The 21,194-nt window shown below is 41.4% G+C and overlaps 1 protein-coding gene across 1 annotated transcript in view; it reads right to left on the bottom strand.

Moving 5' to 3' along the window:
• The window catches only part of LOC107222284, a 149,378-nt gene that overhangs the window by 61,760 nt on the left and 66,424 nt on the right, over positions 1-21,194 (bottom strand). The window contains exons 3-4 of the transcript XR_006902855.1: positions 19,465-19,604; positions 2,649-2,818 (exon numbers count right to left, since the gene is read on the bottom strand). The gene's annotated coding sequence lies outside the window, so the exon portion shown is untranslated. Of the gene's footprint in view, positions 2,819-19,464; positions 19,605-21,194 lie in introns of the transcript that reaches the window.

Here is a 21,194-nt window from a genome sequence, read left to right as displayed (position 1 = left end):
TTATAGAAATATATACACGTTCACGGCAAAGTGAAACGAAGCAGCTAATGCCGATCCATCTAGCATGGTTTCCCTCTTTTTACCTTGAAAAAGAGAAGCTAAACCGACAAACCTAATGTTCTCCTTTATACCGGGCATAATACGCGGCTCGTGAACAGCACATGGTAGGTATAAGTTGCGTACCATCATCCTTTACAACCTTCGTTCATGGAAGCGTGCATTTGTATGCACGCTACACGATAAATTAAATTCTTATGCAGACTACACTTCTTTCTCACAAGGAAGGTATCTCAGGTCGGTATCTCCGATTTGATTTCTTTTGCAATATGTTAAAGTAAACTGAAAATTAAGCGACACGTATTATTTTTCATCCGCCATTAAACACTTCAAGGGGGTGAAACCATCATTCAAAGTAAAGCATGTCAAGGGGCAATTTTGCAGTGATTTTTTTCCTTAATTGAGAAAATTACATTTAACATGTCTCTTTATGAGATAACTTCATCAGTTATATTGGTTAAAAAATATTATGTTCTTGTGAGTGAAACTGCCAAATCATACCTTGACATGCCTCACTTTGGAGGATGGTTTCACCCCCTTAAAGCGTTTAGCGGAAGACAAAAAAAAAATACGTGTCGTTCAGTTTATCATCTACTGTAACGTATCACAAAAGAAATCAAATCGGAGATATCGAACTGGGACACCTTCCTTGTCGGTCAAAGTAATGTGATCCCTAAAAAAATGTTCCATTCGACAGTCACGTAAACCAAGTACGATTTGTTCAATGATCTAGGTGATTTTTTTCACTAATTTCTTCAAGTGAATCACGGATAGCACGAGCGAACGAATCGGAGAGGGAAACTCTGACAGAGGTAGAAAAGCTGCGCTGAAAACTGCGGAGGCGCTCAGGGTGATATGGATTTAGGTAGGAGAATACCGAGGTTACAGACACGGATCCAAGGGGGATGGAGGAGAGGCGAGGAAGGTATATTTCAAGAAGACGCCCCCGCTGCCATTCCCCGCACCGCAGACGCGGACGTGACATTCTCCGCTCGTCTGATGGATGCCGCTAACGAGCTTCACCGACGATTGACATAATATTCTGAGTGAGCCCTGCCTCATCCCTCTCGAAATCCGTCTTTCAGGTCGCAATTGCGGAACCCGAAGAATCGACGTTTGCTTGAAATTTAAAGATCGTTTTTTTTTTTTTGTTTTTTTTTTATATTCCGTTAAAATTTTATGGTCCCCCTAATCTGCACAGATTCTCCAAGAGAGTCATCGACGATGGTCAAATTAAAATGAATTTTATACCCCCATGTAGTGGATTTGCAACGTATTCGTATTTGAATCTGTAAACGCTTCGTTAAAAAACCCCGTAAACTTAAATCCAAGAAATATTACATCATTTTTTCCTCTGCTTTTGTTGTTTTACCATGAGGAGTTTTAGACCTGTATAGGTTGTATGGTAAAAAGCTACTTCTTCTTTAGCATCATAGAAACAGGAGGAAGTCCCTCTTTTTTTATCCATCCCGTTTCGGTTTCTTGCTGGTCGAAGAATCGTCAGTGTGACAAGCCATTGTAGGTTTTTTCAGAGTAATACGTAATTGGACGAGAAATAAAGAGTAGCATAAGAAGAAGAATAGATAAACGGGGGTAAAATTAGCAGCTGTGTCTAAATTGCACAGGTCTGTAGAAGAATTTTTTTTTTTCAGCCATGGTATGTTTTCGGTAAATGTTAAGTTTTCGAGTTTCCTGTATTCGAAAATGACTTCCATTTCTCTTCATCGTGAACAGTAATCTTGCAAAATACAAGGTGTTTGCATAAAATGAAGCAGAACGATAATGAAAAACACCACCGTTTCATTACAATGAACTGAACAATATTTCTTATAAAATTAAACAAACAATTTCTTTATGAAGAGTATTTAACATTCCGTGATCATTCTTTTCGCTTATGAATAGCCTTCTCTTCTTCTCTTTGATACATTTCCGAACACACTTCCGATTTCCATTTTCTTTTTCCCTGTTTGCATTTATTCTCAAGTCTCACTCTAATGCGTATTAAATAAAAGTAAGAAATCACTTTTGCATAGAATTTTTACAATCAAGAATAGGATACCAGATTTCGAGTCAAACGGAAGTTTTACTTGAAATGAAACTGCAAACACGAGTTTAAAAAAAAAAAAAATACCCTGGCCGATGTGACTTTTTGAGTATATTTCCCGGTTTCAGTGGTTGAAAATCTATAAGAAAAAGTATTGAAAAAACCTGTGAAGTTTTTTGCTTGCAGACCCGTGTTGTTGAACCTGTTGCTGATCAATGCGGTAGCGAAGGAGGTACTAAAATATACGTGCATGTTTAACCATACTCATAACGTTCATTTAAATACATATGGTGGCGTTGTACACGTTGTTGGAGTGCGTGTAGGTAAGGAAGGCGATGAGGAGGAAAGACTCGGGCAGATGTCACGCGTGCGAGCACGATGCGCGATAAGTAGGAGGATACACGTCTATTGTCTGAGTAAACATTACTCTAAGGTTAGCGAACGCGAGCGAGAGTTTGGCCCACTGTAAACAAATCTTTGTCTTAATTACTCCACCGCTGCTCTCGCGCGGCCACTTACAAATAACACAATACTGACCTGACTCAACTACTGCGGGGGGCTCGTCGCAGCTCTTCTGATCTCCGCGATGCGTGTAATACCGTATGTGAAAAGAGAAAAAGGAACCGATGGATATAGATGGCCACCTTGACCTTTGGATACGTCGTTTCGCTCTACTTCTTCCTTGGCTTCATCTTCTTCGACGCAGCATCGCCAACCCTAAAGGAAATTTCTTTAGATCTGAAGAGATTGGAGTACGTTCAAAGATGAAGGTAAAGTTGTTTTTCTCGTTAAGAAATATTGTCGTTTGCGCCGGAATTTAAAGAAAATCTGAAGGTCTCTGACGAAATCTCAAGACTACAGATAGCGATATCTCTAAATATGAAGTCTGTGAAATTGAAACAACAGATTAAAGACTGAGATTCCTGAGAATATATGCACCAATTAGATACCGTCTGCAATTTTCAAACGCACTTAATTTGACATATTGATGGTCCTAAATATTAAAAACGAATGAATATCTTTATGCTTGCAATTTAGGTTGTAGGATATAAATCTGTCTGTGTTACCTCATTCGATAATTATCTTCATATATTTCTAGGAAATGTGTCGATGTTATAAAATGAAAAAAATGCAATACATTACGTTTTCCTGTATTCATTGAGTTTCAATACCATCAAACATCCATCTTGAAAATGATAAATATGAAGGCTTATTGTCACGCCATTATGACATCCGAAGAATTATTGTGGTGACATTTAAGTAAGAAATCTAAGGAACTGTTTTCGCGTCATTTAAAGATATATTCGTCTGACAAATTGACAGCATCGCTTTGACGCAAAATTGGTTGCACGTCAGCATTGGATGTAAACGCGAAAAGTATAGACTTGTAATTTTGGAAAAAGCGAGGAAAAAAAGTCTCATTGAGAAGTTAAAAATATCCGTTGGCTTTCGACAAGTTTTGGGGACGAGGGTGAGGAGCGAACCTTAAAGGACTTTGTAAAGTCGGGAATTCTTCCTAGCGCGATAAGTCACTCGAGTCCTTGGTAGGTGATACCCACCCATCCCGGAGTGGATATATAATGCGCGAAGAAGTCGGCGATGGGGATGAGTGGTGGAGGCATTATAGTTGTTAGAAAAACGAGCGGTGTGGGGCTCAGACCGACACATTAGTCTTTGGTAGCGTTCAACTGTTTGATGGTGCTGCAGCGGGGCAAAAAGATATAGAACAGAGCCGCAAGATGGAAAGAAAATAAGTGAGTGCCTTGAGAAAGATTAGAAAAAAATCTCTGAGGCGAGTGCCAAGATCGAAGAGCAAAGGAAAGCGGCTCCTGCTATACCCCAGGGTTCAGTTCTCTGAGGAAGCGACAAATTGACCGTGGAAAATTAGCCGAGGCGGTTACCGCGCCACCCTGCACTATCACTTCTGGAGAATGGATAGCTTCTCCTTTTCGCGTTAGTTAATCACGCACGCATAGACTGTCAAGGTCCCGAAACACCGGGGTGAAAAGCTACCAACAGTGTACGAGACTATCCGAATGACCAGTTCTAACATCCCGGACATACGACAAACATTTCTAACGAACATCATGGTAAGACTAAAATAGACGTCCCTGTGAAGTCGTACAAAGAACAATACAACACGCACGAAAGAACACAGAAAGCTCAAACATTGCAGAGCTGACACAATCAGAGGACAAAGACAGGAAAAAACATTGCGGTAAAAGGTGTATGTGTAATGACTTAACGGAAGCAATGCGACACAAGTCTGTCGAACTCTTTAAACGAGGGCTCAAGAATTGGGTAATGAATAGAGGAAGAAACTACTAATGGAACAGAAAACTGAAATAGAAATTACTAACTGCTACTGATCAAACCACGCTAAGAAGGACTGACATTGGAATAAAGCTAGGCGAATCGATAGAGCAAAAATGAGAACACTCCACGGACAAGCATGAAAATGCACATTTTGGAAGAACAACGCAATAAAGGAAGAAGGTAAAACTGAGATGATAGCAAAATAGAAAAATAGAATCAGAAAACTCGACACACAGACACACGCGAAGCGGAAAATCTCGAACAAATGGATACCATGGATGAAATAAACTAAACCAAACTAAACTAATTCCACTGACGATTAGACTCACACGCATGGAGAAGATGAGATGAGAGGTATGTCGATGGGCATTGATGCGTTTGTTAATGTTTCAGAGTTAGGCGCGTGGCCACAAGCCTAGCATATATTACCATAAGAACTAATACTGGAAGCGATACAATGCGTGTAAACCATGGAGTAATGGACGAAAACGTCAATGAAACTAGTAGAGTGGGTTGGATGAAAGGAAAACTTAAAAGTCAGATGAAAGAGCGAGAGAGCCGGAAAGCGGTAGACTGAGAGCTATAAGCGAAAGGGCGTGTCCGAGAGTCCCTTCCGTTCCCCATTAGCACCCCGAAAATTTGTTCTGACGAGTAAAACAGGCCTCTTCTTTCTCGTTCTCTTTCGTTGGGGCTTTGGTCTTTTCACCACCGAATCACACACGCATGTATGTATAATCCCAATATTTTTCTGACTTTCGACAGGGTCTCGGGGGGCCAAGGACGACGAACGTGTCGTCGTGTTTGGGCAAGCGTGGAATATAGGTGGATCCAGTATCCTACGTGATTTACTGTCTCCACCGGGCATCATATATGCACAGATTATGCTTTGGACATCAAGGAAAGCCGAAGACGTAGCGGAATCCTACGTGACATATTCGAAGGCGGTATATATTTCCCATAAAGCTCTCTCTGGCAGGTATTGCTGAGAGAATGATCGATGCGGCGGAAATCCAATATAGCAGGTCTCAATTTTCGTCAATGATCAATCGGCTCTCATCGAATCCATGCAACGGTGTAAAAAGTGCAGGATAAAAGTCACGGTGGTAATCCAGCGACTGAACCGAACGTGACAGAGACAATGATTCATTCCAGAATAGAATTTTGAATTTTGAATAATCGACATCCATAAGCGAGCCCGAAGGATCGTTCTCGTTCTTTATCCTCATCCCCGTGCCATATTATCCTGTTTTATTTTATTCACTTGTTGATTGTGAGCGTTTGACGAGCAAGCGAATGAACGAACAGATGAACGAGCGAACGCTCGGGATCATTCATCGGGCATTATTCTCAAGAGAAGGGAGTCGAGATGCTCCCGGGATGAAAATGATGCAGCAGGTTGTCAACTAACTAGGTATTCTGTGGAGCCTGTTGGCCCCACGAAGATGACCAGAAGAATTTCTACTTCATTCATCTCAAAACCTCCGGCAGAGGATGGAATTCCGAAGATGGGACCGCGGCGAAGAGTGACTCACCTCGAAGTGGAAGAGTTCAAACCGAACTCGTTGCCTTTGCCCTCTCAAAACGGGAAAGTCCAAAGTCCGTTAGTTCTCATGATCCTCAACAATCAGAGTATGATGGGTGGGTGGGCACTGGGCTCGGTTTCCTTTAGATTTCTGAGAGCATGCTATATAGAGTTTCCACATTTCTCGAAAGGATCTCTCATCGCTCAGCACGATACATCCTGCTAGACCCTCGCGACTCAACTGGTGCCAAGCTGTCTGGCAACATCGGTGCAAGACGTCCTCAAGGATCTGAAAGGACGTGCCGTAAGCCTGAGTTTAGAACCAAGGTTCACTCGAAATTCCACGCTTCTTGTTGCCGTCCAAAAATTCACCTTCGTAGCTGCGGAAAGGGATACCTTCTCGACAAGGTGATTCTTTCAAAAAACGAACTAGACACGCGAGGAATCCTTCTCGGCATTTCTAGGACCTCTTTTACCTCCCTAACAAGCGGTAGTAAGTGGTGCCAGGCTGTCTGGCCAGTTCATGGATCCCTCGAGGTTATCCAGAGACCCCGATAATCCGGTCTAACCGAAACTCGATAAGACGGTCTCCAAGTAATTGTAAAGAAAAACTGTACCACGAATAAGCTTCCGGGTCATACAATCGTCACTGTGTTTGGTAAAGTGAAATTGGTTTCTTCTTTGAAGTTCGTCGATAGGTCGTAATTCAATTACCGTTACACTTTCGCAATCTCTGCATGAAGTATACGAGGTACATAACGTTAGTGAACGTGCATCACGAATTCACCTCATACCGGCCTCATGTGTTAAAGCGAGATGGACGTCATACCCTGCAGGAACCGGTATGAGGTAGAGGTATACCTTGTACTAAAAAGCGTGCGGATGAGCGAGATGGTGAAGCCGGAGACGACGGGTTCCTAGCTCTGTTGACTTTGGCGCGTAGCCGGGTCTCGACTCGACTATAGCGGACGTGAAAGAGGGGGAGGGTGGTGGAAAGGAGGAGATGAGGCGTCGTAGTGCGTAGAGACAGATGGATGGAAATATCGGGCGCTAAAATAATTCGACAAACGACATACAGAGCTTATAGACGTTCCTCCTTATACCTACCAACAGCTCTGTCCCCATTGCAGCAGATCAACCCGCGGCTTAAACGTTCGATCGACCGACCACCATGGCGACGCGGAGGGTAAAGGATACGCGACCACCACCGCAGGAAAAAGGACCCAGAGAGACAGAGAGAGTGCCGGTATTTCGAGCCACCGCATGGTCCGTGTCGCCGTTCTTACACTGCTCTCTGGCTGCGCAGTCAGAAGGAGGCTGCTGGGACCGTGAGTGAAACTTGGTGGAATCTCACTTAAGCTTCGGACAAACCGCGGAACCGGCTATACGGACTTGATGCCGCGGCAAGAGTCGCGGAACGTTCGACGTGACGCGGCTCACACCTCGAGCTCAAAATAGGCCCACCGTATCTCTTCTGCCTTATACATATACAGTATATCTACATGTATAATATGTATGTAGATTTTTTTCATTTTAGGTACTAATGTGAGTGACACGTTTGAATCCAATTATTAACCCTTTCATTTTACAAAATTATAAATTTAAGGCACAAATTGTGAATTTCTCGATGACTAAAACCAATTGCTAGAGGGTTGGACGCTACAAATTGGGACAGGCTCAATAACTGGTACACTTATCTTATCGTGTACTTTCGGATTGCTGATAGAAAATTAAACTTTGTTATATAACTCAATTCAAAATTTTAACCAAAGTCTCGGTGACGACTGAATTGGCACCTACGAATTTTTCAACTTTTTAACTGACCAGTGGATAATATTTCTACAAGAATTTCATTATTCCGGCAGGTGAAAGAAAACTCAATAAGTCATCTTTTTTTTTATAACTGTACAATTTTACTATACGAATCCAAAAAAAGGTATACTAAAATTTGAATAGAGCTTTTCAAATTTTGAAACCTCTGTGCCGGGCGATGATACCACTTTAAAAATTCATCGCCAAGTTTAACGTGTAAAAAGTAGTTTGCTTTTTTTATGGTGACTAGCACTACTATAAACAAAATTCCGGCAGCACTGTTAAAAAACAAGTGCAACAAGAATAAGTACACATACTTGGACTCCGGCAGCGTGAAGGAGGCAAAGTAGGCCCAAGGGACGTGGGAAAAAAGCGCGTAGTTTCTGTGCGGATCGGTTGAAACAGCAGCAATGATCTGCTGCCTCCCGGTTTCCTGCTCGAACAGGGGCCTCCTCATTCACCTGTCAACTCGTAAAGGTCAGGACTGAGATGGACTGGTGAAAGAGAGCGTAGCGAGTCGGTGAACCAAAGTGAGTTCACACCACCTACCAAAACATCTTTGAAGCCCAGCGTTTGATTCCATTCTTCGGTATGAAATAGCTTAATATAATCCTGTTTGAAGAGTGACCCCAGGATCCTCAACGAGAGGTTCGGACAGGACGCAACGCGACCCGAACCCATCGACGCGCGGCACGAAACGTGACCAAAATTATTTACTCGTTTATTAAAATCTTAGCCACGCCTCGGCTTCTTACACTGCAGCCTCAGGTAAGAGCTCTGCAGACTGCTGGTGGATCAACTGTGCATGTACGATTTTGTACCCACTTACATTCTTACTGGTGGTTGCAGTGGTCTACAAGGTCCTGTACCCACCGGTACGTAACTCCGGCACGTAGCGGAGATTTGCATACTATGAATCGGAAGCCCTGTTTCAGGTCAAAGTACAACCCTGTAGGTTCATCGCACTTAGTCGTGGGCTGGGCGACGGTCTCACGATCCAAAGAACTTTCATCTTGCACGCAAAACTTGATGACTCGATTTTGATTTAAGAGGTAGGTACATCCTGTAGCACATTTCCAGATAGTGTACCTAGATAATGTATGTTCACGTATCACACGAACTTATGGTCATGTGCAAGGTTTGTGTATAACCCGATCACTTGTAAGGTGTTGGTACTACAAAGACCAGAAAAACAAGATGTGGTAGATTAGGCTTTGATTAACCGAGATGTTGACAAAATATGAGAAAGGACCCCACCGAATACTTATGAAAATTGGCTGGATTTTCAGTATGCGGTATAATACACATCATCCGGATTGGAAAAGTTCTCATGGAGACAAGTCCCAAAAATCAGTAGTATCTCAGTTTCAGGGACTTGTGTCCATGAGAAATTTGCGAATTTGGAGGACATGTAGTATACTACATACTGAAAATCCAGTCAATCCGAACCGGGAGCCAAATCCCATAAGGATCCTGCGGGGTCTTTCGGGCGAATTAGTAAACAATGCAAGCATACCAACATACGAATAGATGTACATCCATGTACATATAAATATACATATATCTTATATTAACGTACAAGGCATAGAAGAACACTTGAGCCGGGACACGTGTCTAGGCCGACAATGGTGCCAGTGTGCGTATAACACAGGCCTGTGCCTCCCACAAAAATCTATACACTGCACGTACACCGAGGCAAGCGTGCATGGATGTGCGAACGTTGGTGCAGTTGTGTACGAGTATACAGAGCAGTGTAGGAAAGGTAAGGGACCGGAAGCGGATGCTGAGTTATCCTCAAACAAAGAACCCCAACCGAGAATAAGGGGAGTCCAGTATTCACCCCGGTGTTGAAGACAAAGGGCAAAAATTTTTTTCTTCGGCCAAAAGATCTCACCGACTTTTTGACCTGCTTGGATCGTTTTTTTTTTTTTTTTTTTTCTTCTACGGTTGGTTTTTTTTCTGTGGCGCTGGAAGTACGTCTCCTCCGTGACGGTTGGTTGAACACACGTGACATCACGTTTCTTGCAGATATAAAATACATGAATGATATTTCTCGAAGGAATTTGAATGGAGGTTCAAAAAAATATAAGAATACAGATACGTGACGTGATTGTGAACCTAATTTATATAAAGAAACATTACTAATTGAGTAGGTTTTTACAAAACTGAGCTGTCGGGAAAAGTAGGGAGAAAAAAAAACTTGAAAAAAAATATGTGTTTCGGTCGCAACACATCAGCATGTGGAGAAGTGCTTCAAAAGCAATCCCTTACAACATTCACTGCATGACCTTTTAAGAAGATGAGTTCAACCCCAGGGAATATTTCTTTCAAATAAACAATCGATTTGCTGTAAGGCGGGGTGCGTCAGGATATGTTTTTTTTTCAACAAATAGAATCGTATCGTATCCTCAATGGGACAGCAACACGCAGGTTCCTGACTACTGGATGTTTTACAGTTTTTAAAGAAGTCCAAAGGTCCGATCTCTCTTCTTTTTTTTTCTCTCTTTTCTTTCTTCTCTAGCCTGCTGAAGATTTGACTGACAGTTATGCCGTAGTACAGATCTCTATCAAGTTACACGTACCACCTTATATATAGTGGGTATAAAGAAGTCGTTGTTAGAGGCGAGTTGGTGAGAATTTTTGTTGCAAAAAAAGAAAGAAATGAAGAAAGATGGAGGGGGAGAGATAGAGAGAGAGAGAGAGAGAGAGAGAGAGAGAGAGAGAGAGAGAGAAAGAGAGAGAGAGAGAGAGAAATAAATAGTTCATCGTTCATTAATACAGACACCGATCGGAACGTGATTGAAGTGATCATAGACGCGATCGCTAAACTTGTATATACAATTGTATGTAGGTATGTACGTACACCGTGCTGGTGGTATGTTTTGCCTACTTTTATAACAGCAGGTTGTGTTCATTATGTTAAAACACTCGTACAACGGCATGTTGTTATTTTATGGATATACCCGATCGACAATTGAAGGTATTCCACCAACATCGGAAAAAACTTTTTCGTTTACCAAGCTTTTTAACTTTAACAAGACATATACGGTGTATAATACAACCTATATATACCTGCAGCCTGGCTAAGCGATGCGAAAGTTCCTTCTCCAAATATACGCAAGCCTCCGTAAACAAGCCTCCCACTTGTTTTCAATTCTTGCACCAGCTATAATAACTAAATACAGTTATTTGTCACCGGCTGTTATACTGCACGTACAAATTCTCTCACTCAGGTAGAGATATATTGTATCTACATATCTAGTATAATTACTACAATCACCCACAGGGTTCCTCGGTAAATTTAGAAAGAAGGTAATAAATTAGCAATAATAACCAAGCTATTCAATCGAAGAAAGTTATAGCCAATTTTATAACGTCAAGTTAAGAGTAACAATTTATCTTTCACGCACCTATTTCGTACAAGCATCTTGACTCCAAAGTTGAAGATTCGGATCATGGAACGTTCTTTACATTCGCGTGAAGAAAAACAATGTTTTTTTTTTTCCAATTCCTCAAAAGTAGCACCTCGTCGTCACTTCATCGTCAGCGTGATCAACGTAGACGGAAAAAATTTCCATCGGTATTGAACCAGTTGTTTTTATATATTTTACATGTTTTTTGCACTAGACATTGGTCTGACGCACGAATATAATTTTACGGAAAAATTAGAAAAACATATAGGTATATTGCGAGGTCTGTTTTTCGTTACAGGCATTATAATTAGTATGGATTACGATAAGAAACCAATGCTGCAGAAGAACGGAATTAACGTCGTTATGCGCAAGCGTATAATAGTGAAAAAGTTCTGTGTACATAGGAATTACTGGTAGCGAGATTATCCATTCGGATTAGCATTAGCGTTAGAATAAGCAGGAAGAAGTCCAGGTTGACCGTAAGGTACGCGAATTGCGAACTCAACGTTTCTGCAACCGTCTGCAGCTTCTGGAAAACCCGTGTCCGAAGTTGTGGAGCCGTTTAAGGGCTTATCCACCAGCTTACGATCACCTCGTGTCAAAACTCAAAACCTAAAATCCTCGAGCCCTTTCGGCTTACACCCGTCATTGAATATCCCGCACCGAATGTAGTAATTCCAAATTCAGATTCCGGCAACTTCCGACCGATCAACTCCTTGGCTTAACACCCAAGGTTCTTCCCAAACATTATTTCGTCGCCACAATACAACTATTTGGGGGGTACAACTTGGGTGGTCTAAGATCACACCTAGTTTTAAAAATGAAAATACTTGGAAAAATTTGAGCTCCAGGGCTTTAGGGGATTACTTATAGTTTCAAGAACGTTTTAGAATTTTTTCATTTAAATCATAAGTGAAATGGCGGCATGGCGCACATAAGTGGCGAACGACCACGTTTTCAATCCGGTGGCGCAGATTCCTCGGTAAATTTTTATCCGATCGACTTGAAATTTTGACACAATCTGTAAAACTGGTATGTCGATTCGAACTCGTGGCTAGATTTTGCAATCTAGACTAAATGAAAAGTGACGCGTTGCCAGGCAGGAGTTCTTTCGATAGTGGATAGATCACGATTAGACTCCGACTGGACGGTATCAGCTATAACTGTTCCTGCAGGCTTGTGTATTTCTCCTTCGAAGCAGAGAATCAACGGAGTCGAATTCAAGATGGCAGTCCGCGTGTGACGGACGACCGTGACTGGGCACTCTCGTTACACACAAAAAGACTTCTTGAAGGATATATTTTTTCTACATCTCGCCTGGTCCTCCTTACATTCATTATACATCAATCTGCCTGTCTCTCCCAACAGGCACCCAACATCAACTCGCTCGCCAAACTACGCGCACAGCGTATAGTCTGCTTCGACACACTCAACCACATGACGAGGTTCGGGTCCCTGTGCCTTCGCTCCTTGATCCACTCACTCATTACACGTATACGTATACTGGGCATCAAAATCTGACAGCAGCAGGGCTACCATCTTCCACCTCCAAGTGAACACCATATCGTGTAGGTACGATGGTAAAGTTGGCCTTGGATCGAGCACTGATCCCATCGCCTCTGCACCTTCCCTTCAAGCTACGTACTGATCTATTGCTTTCAATACCTGCTCTATGAACTCGTATAATGAGGTAGGTACCGTTAATGCCCATAGTGTTCAACCCTGGATGCGGACTATGCGTGCCATCACACCACTTGGACGTGGAGTAGAGCGGTAGTGGTATTACTATTAGTACCGGGCTTTCGTCGGTCCGTTAATTAGGGGCCCCCGCGGGGGTCCTAAGTCGGGGTTGGTGCCACGCTGTCTGGTCGAACGTCATGGCTCGTCGACTCGACTGGCATCTCGAACTTTTGAAAATTCCCCTGAAACGGGAAGACGAGAACGAGAAAGAGCGAGAAAGAGAGAGAGAGAGAGAGGGAGAGAGGGTGACGAAGAGGAGGGGGCTGGGCTGCGGTGTAAGAAAGAGAGGAACGACTCCTGTTTTCACAGCCTCCTATATTAGCGACGTACCTTGTGTTTTTCCAACCAGCGGGCCACTTCCTTATTGCCAGAGCTCGGTGTTGAGCTGCCGCATCATGTTGACTCGTACAGGAACGTTATCCATCTACACACTCGAATCTCTCAATAGGGCCGCTTCCCCCTCAAGAGACCTCAGCAGCTTCTCCCACTACTTTAGTTCAACAAAGCGTAGCCTCAATCTTTCCAAATACTCGCGCAATAAGGCCAGTGACAAAAGTAATAATGTTGGAAGAAGATAGCGTTATAGCAGTATGGACTTTTGGCGGTTCTATAACGAGAGTCTCGGTTCAAAGCGCCATAAATGCACGTTTTGCTCGTTGTTGGGGATATGCTAATTCTTAGAAGTATCCTCCCCTACACCCCGACGACGGTCGCTACTGAGAGAATCGACTTTGCATATCCATTTCATACACATACGACATACACATATACACATGATTATACGGAAGAAAGGTTCGCCAGGAGAATCGCTCGTCGAATCTCCTCCGATTTTCTCAATTTGGGAAAGCCCAAATCGTGGACACGCTGAGAGTTTTCACCCTATCGCGCCTGCAGAGCTTCGGCGTTTCTGTATTCGGCCATTCTACTTGGCGACCGTCTCCATGGTTACCGTGCCAACTCGTCGTCGCCAGCTCGCCTTTTCCAATTCCCTACAGCGCCGGTGGCTGCCGAGAAATGTACAAGATACGGGATACATAACCTATATGTACATACATACAAAGGAGAGAAGGATAGAAGAAGATGATAGAAGGAGACGGTTGAAGGAACCCTCTTAATTACTGGGTCGCTGTCAGCGACGATGAGGCGGAAACTAACCGAAAGGGATGCATCTCGCACATTATAGTTGTGCACGAAGTTGGTAGATAGATACGAAGAAGGGCTGGAAGAAAGGTGGGGGGGGGGGGGGGGGGAAGAGGAGGGATGGGAAACGAAAGAAGGTGACGACGCTGCGGCACCACAACGAGAAGAATGAGACAGAGGAGGAGAGTAAAAGAGAGAAAGAGAAAGAGAGGGAGGAAGAGAGAGAGAGAGAGAGAGGACGGAGTATTGATAAAAGAGTCGCTGGCTGCTGGGGAAGAAGTACCGGGTTTCTTTGTTTTTTGTCAAAACACCCGCGGGGCGACGGACCATGGCATCAAACCAAACCAAATTTTATACAGGATAGATAGATAGCGTCTACATTATACGTATACATAGATATATACATACCTAACTACATATTCACCGACGATTTAATGCTATGGATGTATGTATAACGAAACGACGACGAAATATACACACCTATTATACATTGGTTCTATCTGTTATACCGGTAGACATTTCATACTGTTCCATTACGGTTTTAAACTTTTGAGAAACGGCCTGACTTCTTTTGGCGTTATCAGGTAACTCGGAAACTAAATCGGAAGTATTGACTATTTGTATGAAAAAAATTATGACTATAAAAAATATTGAATTTCAAGGGAAAAATGCCGCCTCTCTATACAGGTTATGTAATTGTTCGAAAGAGTAACTATCAGTACTGACTTCTTGTTACTCGATGCTTGACAGAACCATTGACCCAATTTCAATTCAGGTTAGTTTGAAATATCGAAAACTACCGTAAATTATTATCTTTTTTTCAACTTTTTTTTTTACATCCTTACAGCTCATGCATTATTGACACAAATGTAATGATGCAATAATGATAATGTGTAATGATAAAATCAGGGGGTACACGATGCCCAGCACTGTTGACAGTGATTGTGAATTTACAAACAAATTTACTGTATGAAATAGTTGTCGAGTTACAAAATCAGGTAGTAAATTTAATAATTCGTTGTATCGACGTAAATTAGTATGTATTTTCCTTAAATTTACGATAAAAATGTTTGATTTTACTAAAATTTATATGAAAATCCGCCCCCTCAAAAAAAAGTGATTCGAATTTACTAAATTACGTAGCAAATTTATTGTATTTTTAAATTGAATAAACGATAAAACGGAATATTAAACGTCCCGTATCCGAATATAACATTCAATAAAGTGTAGCAAGTTCCATGCATGCAGAAATTTTTAACAGCGAGCGTTAAATTCCGCGTAATACGCGGCTGCAACTCTATAACTAGGGGTCGATTAAAATTAGCAAGGATTTCCCGCTAAATGGCTGCTTACGCACGTCCGTCTTCACGCTTTTGACGATCATCATCATCCATCGCACGGCACTGTCGGATCCGCAACGTTTGCCATTTGACGTTCGGCAACGGTTTACGTATATCTGTTGTCGCGTCGCCTTTGATGTCACAATCGGCGGTACCAAACCGGTTTCCTGCACTTCTAAAACTTTTACGGCCAATTTTAGAATACCGACGCACTGATACAAACGTTCCCGTTTTCTTTTTTTCTTCGCCTCACACTTTTGCACATATCACATGCACGGGAAAGAAAAATATTGTCGATTTTGAATTGAAAGTTTCAAATTTTTATCACGCAATGAAAGTATGTCAAAGTCAACACCTCGTGCAGTCGATTTCGGAAAGGCGTTACGAGTCAGACATATATGAAACACCTTTTTGAATCGGTTATTCGAGATTCATTTTCAATTTTTGAAATATCGATGGCATTTTTTTTTTCTTTTTTTTGTCGAATTGGACTTCTAAGATGTCAATGGAAGGTTGTCGGGACTAGAAAAAAGGAATTCGGTAGTCTCGGGTTATCAGGGTCGCTAAAAACGAGTACGACGTCAAAATTTCGAAATTTTAAACATCGGATCCACTATGACTGACTGAAACTATAAAAATTGATCCGATTCGCTTGAAATTTGTTACCCGGGGGTTTTCAGGGTAGCTGAAAACGAATCCGACGTCAGAATTTCAAAATTCAAGACGACGGATCCAATATGGTGGACTGAAACTATAAAAATTGATCCTATTCGCTCAAATTATATCCGCCATTTTGAATTTTGTTAAATTTCTCAGATCAGGTCCCATTATACCCAGTTTCAAGGAATTTTACCGCAAGGAAGAATGTATCCTTCAAAGTTGTAAGTTGTATGAAAATTTTGAGCTCATTTCGTTGACGAGGTTTGAAAATTGACTTGACCGTAGTGAAAGTATTGGGTAGGTACGTACCTACTTAGGCATCCGAAGCCGGAAGAAGTTAATCCTTTGAGGAAAAACCGAGCGCCTTGTAGTCTCTGACAATCTTTATCTCACTAGATTAGCTGGTGGCGTTATTTAATCTCACCGTAGCACTTTAATCTCGGGCTAATCTAGAGCCTGGGTTCTTCTATTCGTCGCGTAGGAAGCCGGAGAAATTATTCACTCGAATAAACGTAAGAATTTCGAATAAACAGAACAGGTATGTAAATTTTTGTACATTTAAAGCTGTTGTAACATCGGGCACGCGATTTCTTTACAGGTAAATTGACGTGACGCAACTGTTGCTTTGTCGGGTAAAACGTCGATTTCGCGGTTTGCTTCTAGAAAAGAAGATAAAGAAACAGTAAAAACGAGTGGACACGTGTTTGGAAAAACTTCATATTTTCGCGCGAAAATGGATCTACCTAAACGCTTACAGGGCGGGCGCAATAAAAGACACGAGGATTTGCTCGGGCAGAGAATGCAAGGATATTGCTGGAGCCTCAACGGTGGTAAGTCGTTCCAGATGCGCGTGCTCCTCGAAGGTCCTTGCCAACACAAGGATGGCTGTATTTGAAGAAAGACCGTCTCCGGCTCAGCAGGTAGGTAACCGAAAGATCTTCCTAAGCCAAAACAAATGTCGTATCTCTTCCGTTGTCCTGTAGCTCGGTCAAATCTGACAAGGAATTAACGGAAAATTTTCTGGATCCGTACGATCCGGGAAATGTCACGTGTAGGACAACGATAAGGTATGAAGTGAATGACGGTGCAGCGAAGACTGTTCGTGTTTCTAAGTTGGAACGCGTGATGAGATCGGAAGTTTGTGAAAAAAAAAAAATAAATAAATAAATATTCAAAGAATTTGTTATACATAGAAATGTGGATATCTTTTATCGTCAAGTCGCAAGACGGAGAAAAATGAATTCAACTAATTGATTCTGATCATATGATCGTAATGATATATAAGAAGGACCTTGCGTTTTTCTTTTAAGAAAATTAAAACACTTAGAATTGTTTGAGTTTGAGAGCTTTGTTATTTATAGTTTCAGGAACATTTTACAATTTTTTCATTGAAATTGTTAACGAAATGGTGGTATGGCGCATTTCCAGACACGAGCGTTCAACTTTTGAACGTAAAAAAAAAATCATCCAAAATATATGAGATTACGTACAAAAAATTTCGATTTTTCTACCAGAAAATTGTTGAAAAATATTGATACGGAAATTCAAAAGTCTAGCCACCAGCTCGAAACGATGGACAAGTTTTAAAAATTTTGTCAAAATTTCAAGTCGTTCGGATAAAAATTGACCGAGGAATCTGCGCCACCGGATTGAAAACGTGGTCGTTCGCCGTTCGTGTGCGCCATGCCGCCATTGTTATTAATTTAAATGAAAAAAGTTCAAAATGTTCCGGAAGCTATAAATAACAGCGCCTTCAAGCTGAAATTACGCTAAGTGTCTTTCTTAATCTAAGAAAAAAGGAAACTCCTAAAAATAGGTACGATTTTAGACCGTCCAAGCTGTACCTCCCCGTAAGTTGAAGTCTTCGAATTTGGACGTCACATATCAATAATCATGTCCTTGAATATTAAGCCATTTCTTCAGAGACCGCACATCCTCTCTTTCTAATCCTGTATCCACAGAGCTCCATCTACTATACATATAATACTCGAAATATTTGAACTCCCAAGTGGACCACTCGAAATCTTTCTATCAAGTATTTAGGGACCGTAGGGCCCAAGCAACTCGTGTGGGACGATCATCCACATACTTTTCGTATTACGGAGTGTAGCTGTGTATAGATTTTACACGCAGCACACCGACAAAGGCCTCAAAGACGTTTGCGTGTTGCGACGAGACGAGCGTTAAGTGCGAACGTAATTCTGACATTATTGCGATGCGACTGAGTTGTTTGTGACCTGTTTGTAATTGTGGTATTTTCATTATTCACAGTTTCCTTGTGTACGTGGACAGCTCCGTTCTTAAATGACGTGCGATAATGAAGTGCGACTATTTGAAATCACCTCACGGACAGGCATGCGTGTAATACGAACGTAGGATTGAGGCTGATAATTGAGGCCTATTGCTCTTCTATAAATAAGAAAGTTCGGAGTTAACAACGTGAAACCTCTTCAAAAAATGGTCATTGAGATCGGCGTCTGAGGAACTTGAAGCACCGTCGATGTGTAGTGAATGTTGAAAAGAAAGAAACCAAAGCGAAACGTAAGCATTTTTTGGCGTGAAAAAAAAAAAAAAAAAAAAAAATACTACAACATTGGGGGATGGATTGCGGATAAAAGTTTCCAAGAGATCGACTAATGCAGACCTGGCAAATGAATAGCGCACATCGAAACGTATGATAAGCAATCTTTTTATAACAATGAAAAAATATTTAACGCAAAGTATGTCCACAGCTGTATATGGTAGCGGGGTTAGGTTACTTCTCATCAAAGTACAAAAGACAAGTGTTTTTTAAAGACATTTTTTTCCTTTTCAAGAGATCCAGTCGCGTATGATAAAACAACAGAATAATAAAATAAACAAAAATATGAAACACGATGCTAGTTAATCGTTCTACGGTTTAAATGGGTCTTCACCGGATCTTCAATTCCCAATAAATTGTTTCAGTTTAATCGTGATAAGTATTTGATAACTGTTTCATGTAAAAAAAATCCAAAAGAATCGATATTTTTTCTTACAAAATCACTACACCTGCTACACATAATTTTAATTTACATGCTCCTCAATTTTTAGAAATTGAAAATTTAACAGATTTTTGGTCTTTTTTTTTAAATCGCAATTGCTAATTTCTTCATTTTGAAATAATAATTTAAATATGTACTACTGACCATCGATTGATGAACCAGTTCAAATAGCCTGAATTTCGAGCCTTCTCCAAACGTTTCGAGTTTAGCAAAAGCTGCTCGACAACAGCGACCGATAGAATCCATTACTAAGCGAAAGTCACGTTTCGAGGTACGTGGATAGCTGTACCCAAGGTGGATACAAAAAACTAATCCCGTGCTCGGTGAGTCGGTGTATTACCGGCCGAGGGGTCGTTTTTACCGATCCTCGGTAACTTATCACACAACGAAAACTTACCCCGTCCGTAAGTGAGAGTTGCTGTCGTCAGAGCAGCGATCTTCATGTTCTACGGTGAGGATAAAGTAGCTACCGTAATTTGCGGAGTCTGAATTATCGGTAGCGATGGGTAAGCTGGCAGAGAAAAATTGTTGTTGCAGCTGCAAAAGAGAAAAGAAGAAGATAATTTTTTAGAATCATTTTTTATCCAATAAATGTATTTTTCGAAAACTATCTTAGGTATATAAAAATAATACCGGAGATTAATGAAAAATGAAAAAAAAAAAATAAAAAAATTTGCGCAAACAAGGGATTCAACCGTTATTCTCTGCTGGCGGAAAATCCTCGCAAACTCGCGCTGAAGGTATTTTAACTGCACGTTTAATAGCCTGAATGCAATTACTGCACACTTGGTTCGTCATCGCCGAGCGTAAAATTTTATAAGACGTAAAGGAGCGCTCCACACGCGTTGGATCGCAACGTTTTCTCAGTGCCGGCAGCCTCGACAGATGGTTCTTGTCTGCCATCTCGTAACAATACTTCGTCTTATAAACAATGCACGACGGTATATGTTCTGTCCATTTTACGTCTTGAGAGCGAACGATCACAGGGCGGAAACTGTTGGCCAATAGAATCCCGTAGATAGAAAAAGAGAGCGAGAGCAAAAGCGAGAGAGACAGAGAGAGAGAGAGAGGGAGAGAGAGAAAAGAGTTGAGATTTATAACTTCCGGTTAGCTGCAGCAGCAGCTTCCTGGAAGAGGCTACTCCTCGCGATATCGAGTCTCTCCCTTTCATCCCCTCGGTTTCCGAGGGGAACCTCGCCTCAATTATACACGATCAACCCTCTTTACGACTTGTCCAGATTTTCATTGACTCGTTATGTTCGAGTTGTAATAACCCGATTGAAGAAATTTTTTAATCAGAGGATACGTAATAACATCATTTTCCGTTTTTGATCAGAGCCAGAAAAGATGTTTCACCCCAAGATGCATTGACGTGAAAATTGCACAGGTCTGCAAACAAAAAAAAAAAAAAAAACTGGACAGGTTTTTTTTACACCGTTTCTTACAGATTTTCACTCACCGAAACAAAAATATTAATTTTAATAATTTTTATTTTTTTTGCAAACCTGTGTCACGAACACGGTTACGAGGCAATAATTTCTCTTCTACAGTCAAGCAACGGGCATATCGGTTCTTCTTCATCGTCATCCTGCACAACTACAATATGGGGGATGATTCGTGTGAGATTTTTGTTATATAGGTAGGTAAATTATATTACAGTCGTGGGTCGCGCACCTTGCGGCAATGTTCTATTCCGGTGGCTTTTAACAAACGGTCGTTAACTGTTAACGACGCAGTTAAGTCCGTGATCTGGCAAGATGGCCGCAGCTGGTCGCATCTGGGCCAGACGATTCTACGGGTCCGAGATGCACGCCTCAGGATTTTATACCGCACATGCAGCAGCATTGCGTTTCAGACAAAGTGCATAACAAAATGCCGGTTAACCTGATTTCATTTAACTCGTATCAAACGCACACACACACACACACACACGTACCTTGTACAAAGGATATTTAATTGCATTTTTGTATCACGTTTAAAATCGATTTCTTTGCGAATTTCGCAAAATATGATTTTACCCGACAAGTAAGAAATATATATAAAAAAAAAAAAAAGAATACCTTGACGTTTGATTAATTACTGAAATATCTTTCTTCAAAGAGAAAGAATCGACTTTCCGAGCAGAGG

This window comes from Neodiprion lecontei, chromosome 2, assembly GCF_021901455.1.
Source record: "Neodiprion lecontei isolate iyNeoLeco1 chromosome 2, iyNeoLeco1.1, whole genome shotgun sequence".
Classification (NCBI taxonomy): domain Eukaryota; kingdom Metazoa; phylum Arthropoda; class Insecta; order Hymenoptera; family Diprionidae; genus Neodiprion; species Neodiprion lecontei.
The sequence above is the reverse complement of the archived record's forward strand: the minus strand, read 5'-3'. Positions and strand labels throughout refer to the sequence as shown.